Raw genomic sequence first — 6,000 nt, 5'->3', positions numbered from 1 at the left:
TAGTTGGTGAAGAGTCTGCCTTTGGCTCAGGCCGTGATCCCAGGGTCCTGGGATCGAGTCCCATGTTGGGCTCCTTGCTCAGCAGGGAGCCTGCTTCTTCCTCTGCCTCTGCTGCTCCCCCTGCTTGTGCTCTCTCCTCTCTCTCTCTCAAATAAATAAATAAAATCTATTTTTTAAGAAGTCCATTTACAGCTGTTAATGCAGGGAAAGCACAGGAAGCAGAGAGATGCATGTCATGATTTGCCCCTTCTCCTCACCGTCCTCCCCTGCATGCCTCCTCCCCCCTCTCCAGGCCTCCAGCACCTGCTGTCCTCTCCTCATTCCAAGTCCCAACTCCAAGGAACTGCTCAAGCCCCTCTCCCTCCAGAGGTCCCAGCTCCAAAGTGACTCTGCCATCCTCCTCGTTTCCCGCCCCCTCACCCAACACCAGAACCACACAGACGCCTCTCAGAGCATACATTTCCCCATGTTACTGACCTCAGACCAGAGGGGAGAGGAAAGCACTTCGACTGAAAAGTAAAACATAAAACAATAGTATCCTTAATACTCGCAGGGATGTTTGATGAAATTTTAGGTGGCGTGTACAAGTGAACGAGGAAATAATTTAGGATCAGAAAGCTGTTTTCAGGATTTCCTGTATAAGACTAGCCCTGCTGATCGCTCCCAAGACCTTGGGGGACAGGAAGTCCTTCAGATTCCAAGGACAGTCCATCCCTGAACGAAGGAAACAGTTTGTTTTCATTCTCAACCCTGAATATATTGGGCTTAGAGTGTCTCTGTTTAGTTGCAGTGATAAATTAAGAAACTTCCAAAAGGTTCTCAGTATATTATTGTAATTTGCTCTAAGATATAACCACCAAGAGAAGATGCAATTGCCCTAGAGTGTAGGTCAGCAAACCATTCACGTAAAGGGCCAGAGAGCAAATATTTTAGGCATCGTGGGTGATAGAGCAGCACCTACTCAGCACTGCCGTTGTAGGGTGCCGTGGACAAAATGTAAGTGAATGAGTACAGCTGTGTTCCAATAAAACTTTATTTACAAAATCAGGCTAGAGGCGAGATCTGATCCAAGGCCCATAGCATGCCAACCCCCGACCTAGAGGACCCCCCTTGTTCATGAAACAACATTGACTGAGCATCAACAATGAGCCAAGCGTTGGGAGGTGCACGGCGGATTTGGGATTTATAACACACTGACCCAACTCTTAAGAAGCTTGTCCTCTAACAAAGACAGTGACATTCAAACAGCAGATCCAGGGAAGTGTGAGGGGGTACCATGGAAACCCAGAAGCAGTGATCACTTCCTCCCCTGGGGGTGGGAGAGGAGACGGTTTAAATAAAAGCTTCAGCTGAAGAGGTACCCAAAGTGGCTGATTCACCGAATAAGATGCTGTTTTTGGCGGAGGCTCCCTCCGTGCCCTGCCCACAGTACTGGGGAAGCCCACCCTGTCTCCCACAGCTGGGGCTTCCCACCATGGTCGTGTCCAGAAGTTATCTATCTGGAGCTCCTGTGTTCATAGACAAAGGAGGCTGCAGCTCTGAAATGCCTCATCCTCAATGACTAGAACCACGAGCTTTGACCCCTTACCCCGCCGTAGCCTGCCGAAGTGAAGGATATGGATTTAGAGTTCTTTCCCTCTTCCTTCGTCTCCGAACACCTGACTCTTCAGTTACCCAGAGTCTGCTTCAAGTTCTCTCATATTACACACAAGCTGTTTGTTTTAATTTATGGACTCGTTTGGGGCACTCTAGAGTTACAATTCAGACTGCAAATGGGTCTCATTTCATAATATTTAGCGACGTCTCAGGACTGGCTGAGCTGTGATTGGGCAATATTTTAATTCTCATTTTAGGACTATAGCTTCCCGTCCAACTTATGAGTGCGAGAACGTGGAACGCTCTTGTTGTCCTGTTTCTAACCACAAAGGGGAGTAGCATGGGAAGTAGAGTGTTCATAGAGAGAAGGAAAACACCCACTCCTGGAGTATTACGGGAAACATTGCATTGGCTCCACCGCCAGATAATTCATGCCCCGTTATCACAATACACGTGCATCTCTGATTCTTAAATTCCACCCAAGACAAACTCATCCAAGGGTGCACATGAAGAAAACTAATGCATTAATCTTAGTAATAAAAATATTAGGGAAGGATGGCAATTAACAAACTAGATTGAGAACGGTGGCTGTGACTTACAGCCACCAGACGGCAGCCTTCTTGAGATGGCATTGAAGTCCCAACTTCGTGAATAGAGAAAAATGCTATAAACCCCAATGAGCTGAAGTGGGAGGACTTTCATCTGTCACCTGAAGCCTAAGTCAGCCCCGCAGACCCCACCGATTTTCTGTTTGTGAAAGGGGTAGAATGATGGGGTCAGTGCCTTGGCCTCTGGGGCAAGGGCAGAGTGCAGAGCTGAGACCATTCCCCTCCCCTTGTCGTGGCCACAATGCTACTGAGATGACTCACTTTACTGTGAGCATTCTCAATGCAGAAGTCACCGATGGGGACAGTGTGACTAAGCCTGTGGCCTGACTGGCCTCTGATATGATGCATGCAAGAGGCTGTTCACTCACCATTGCTCTCCCACCAGCCTGTCCTCCTCTCCAAAAGAGGAGTAACCATCCGTAGGTTCAATGCCTTCGCAAAGATTCGTGCACCATGTGTGTGGGAACAGGGCTCCAAAAGCATGGATCTCATACCTGGCAAATGCTCATTAAAGTTGTACTAGTGTCCTGTCACCGCTGTAACACGTGACCACAGACTTAGTGGCTTAAAACAGCACAAATTGGTTCTCTTTCTGTTCTAGAGGTCAGAAGTCTGAAACAAGTCTTACAAGACTAAAATGGAGGGAGCTGTGCCCTTCTGGACTCTCCAGAGGAAAATCCATTTCCTTGCCTTGTCCAAGCTTCTAGGGTCAGCCCACATTCGTCGGTTTGCGGCCCCATCCTCAGACTTCAAAGAGCATCCCTCCAACCTCTGCTTCATTGTCATGTCTTCTTTTATGACTCTGACCTTCCGGCTTGCCTCCTAAAAGGACGCTGTGTCCACCCACCCAGACAATCCAGGATCATCTCCCCATCTCAAGATCCTTAACTCAATCACATCTGCAGAGTCCCATTTGTCACTTCAAGTAACATTCACAGGTTTAGGGATTGGGATGCGACGTGTTTGAGGCATTGTTCTGCCTACCACACGCGCACAAAGCAGGGCTTTGAATGAAGGGCAAGAATGAAAATTGTCTGTCAAAGTATGGGGCACATGGAAGTGGAGGCTGATTAGAAGTCCTACTGGCCTGGAGAAGAAGGAGAGAGGTAGAGGCTGCCAACCTTGGCAGTAGAGAGCACTTGAACGAGGAGTGCCAGCCTAGAGCCAGGAGACACAGGTTGTAGGTGGCTCGGCTGCCACCTTCCTGTGTGACTCTGGATGAGTGGGTCACCTGCCTTTCTGAGCTTGCTTCTGCTTCTTCTCCAGTCTCCGCTCCCACACTCTTTCTCCCCCGCCATGAGAGCTGTTCCTGCTCACACTTCCCCTGGGGCTCACCCTGCCTTTGAGCTCACCTCACCCTGTATATTGTCAAGTCCTCCCTTCTCCAAGGAGCAACTTCTTTAATCCACAAATATGGTGCAATACCCTTCCCTTTAGAAGAGCTCCCTTGGCCCCATGCTCACCTCCATCTACCACTTCACGCCTCTACTCCTCTTTATAGCACAACTCCCAGAATGGTGGTGGGTACTGACCGTCTCCACCACCTCCCTCCCCATTTCTTGCACTTACTCTATTTAGGTTTTTTGTTCCCAAACATGCCCCTGAATCCGCATTGTCAGGAATGACAGTGACCTCCATCTTGCCAAGTCTAGTGGGCAGTTTGCTCATCCTCCTTGACCTCTCTGTGCATTCCACATAGGTGATCACCTCTTCTTTTGGACAATTCCTTCCCTTGCCTCCCTCAACTTTAAGCCCTCCTACTTTTCTTCCTATCTCCCTGTCTGCCTCTTCTCAGCCTCATTTGCTGATTCTTGCTCTTCCTCCTCTTGCCAGCAGGTCGACGCTGTGGGCTCCAGGCCCGGCCCTTAGACCCTTCTCTTCCTGCACCTACTCTCTTGCTGAGCCCATCCAGTCTTGCTGTCACTTAGGCATTGCTTACATGCCTCCTGCATGCTAACAGTTCCCTAATTTATATTCCCAGCTCAAACTTCCTCCCCAACTCTAGACTCTAGTCTCCAGCTGCCTATTCCATATCTCCACTTGGATGTCAACCAGACATCACAAACACAGCATGCCCAAGAATGAACCCTGGTCCATCAACTCCAACCTTGCCACTCCCAAAGCCTTCCCCACTTGAGCAAATCCATTCTTCTGGTGGCTCAATCCAAAATCCTAGCTGCCATCTTTGCCTCCTTCATTCTCTGCCCCCTTTCCACCCAACTCAGCATTGGGTGCATATTCAAAACATCCAGGAGCCTTTGTACTTTGTACAGTCCCTCCACAACCACCCCAACCTAAGCTGCCATCATCTTTCACCCAGAATGCTCTATAGGCTGACATTGGCATCTTCTCTTGACCCTCCTTCAGTGGGGTTTTAATATGGGAGCCAAAGAGCGGTACTTTCTTTTAAAAAACAAAAATCAGATCTTGCCTGACCCTTGCATAAAATCTTCCCATGGCTTCCTATCCCACACAAAAACAAACAAACAAAAAACAACAAATGAAAACCCAAGTTCCCTGCAGTGTCCACATGGCCACACATGCTGATATGCAGCCTCTGTCTGCACTCGTTTCTGTGGCATGCATCCGGGCTCACCGCTCTCCAGCCTCCCCACTCATCAAGCAAAAGGCTCCTCTGCTTTGGCACTTTTGGATCCCACCTCGGAGACCAGCTCCTTCATACGTACGCAGGGTTCATGCCCCTACTTTATGTACGTCTCTGCTCAAATGTCACTTTCTTAGAGAAACCTTCCCAAGACCACCATATCCAGCACAACCTTCCTTTCCCCATCCTTCCCCCACCCCCTTGTAGAACATGGCATTGCCTGTAAAAGGTGCTCATTTTTACTTGTTGACCTGTTTATTTTGTCTCTCAACTAAAATGAAAGCTCCATCTGGACCGGGATCTTACGAGACTCATTCTTTGCTGTATGTCCATGACTGAGAATGGTGCCCAGCAGGTAGGACGTACTTAGCACATTCACAGAGTATTTGCAAAATGGGTGACTGAACATCTGCTTTTGCTATCATGGTGCTTTCTTGCTATCTAATCGCTATTGCCCCACTGCCTCCCTAAAAGGGCTGTCAGGTCCTCAGGAGCAAAGGCATGTCTTCTTTATCCCCAGCATCTAGGTGGTCCATATACATTAGATATTCGGATAGCTGGATGGACAAATGGATTTATTAGACTAGGTAAGTAAGAATGATGCCCATGGCTGGCCCTGGGGCCCACACTTTGACAGGTAAGAGGATTTGCTTTTGAAGATTAATTCCTCAATCATCTCAATATAAATGCCATCCAAGCTGGTCATACAGACAGGAAAAAGCAAAATGATTTTTTTGAAGAAATCTGTGGGTTGACACTTCCTATCTTCTCCTAGGTTGTAATTAGCACTGGAGTTACTTTCACTTTCCTAAAGCTTCATATGAGTGCCCTGGTCCATCCCTCTAACTTGTGCCTTAGACGAGAAGGAATGTCCCCTGGGACCTTCTCTCAAGGCCACACTCCCCTTCACAGCAGAAAATCCAAAAGGCCCAAATCAAGCAAATTCCCTCCCAAAGCTAATTCTGACATAATGAGAAGTAGAGACAAATGCAGCTGTTTTCTTGGGGCTCACGACCCGATTGCCACCAGACCTCAACAGACTCTTCAAAGACACCGACCCAGTGCTTATCTGTGTGGATAATTTAACTCTCGTTGTTATTTTTTTTTTATGCCTCAAAAGATTTCCTGATAATGCAGGGCTACCTCACAAAATTTTAGCACTCGTACCTTTTTTTGGTCTAAAAAAGCAAA

This window comes from Ursus maritimus, unplaced genomic scaffold, assembly GCF_017311325.1.
Source record: "Ursus maritimus isolate PB19 unplaced genomic scaffold, ASM1731132v1 scaffold_4, whole genome shotgun sequence".
NCBI lineage: Eukaryota > Metazoa > Chordata > Mammalia > Carnivora > Ursidae > Ursus > Ursus maritimus.
The sequence above is the reverse complement of the archived record's forward strand: the minus strand, read 5'-3'. Positions refer to the sequence as shown.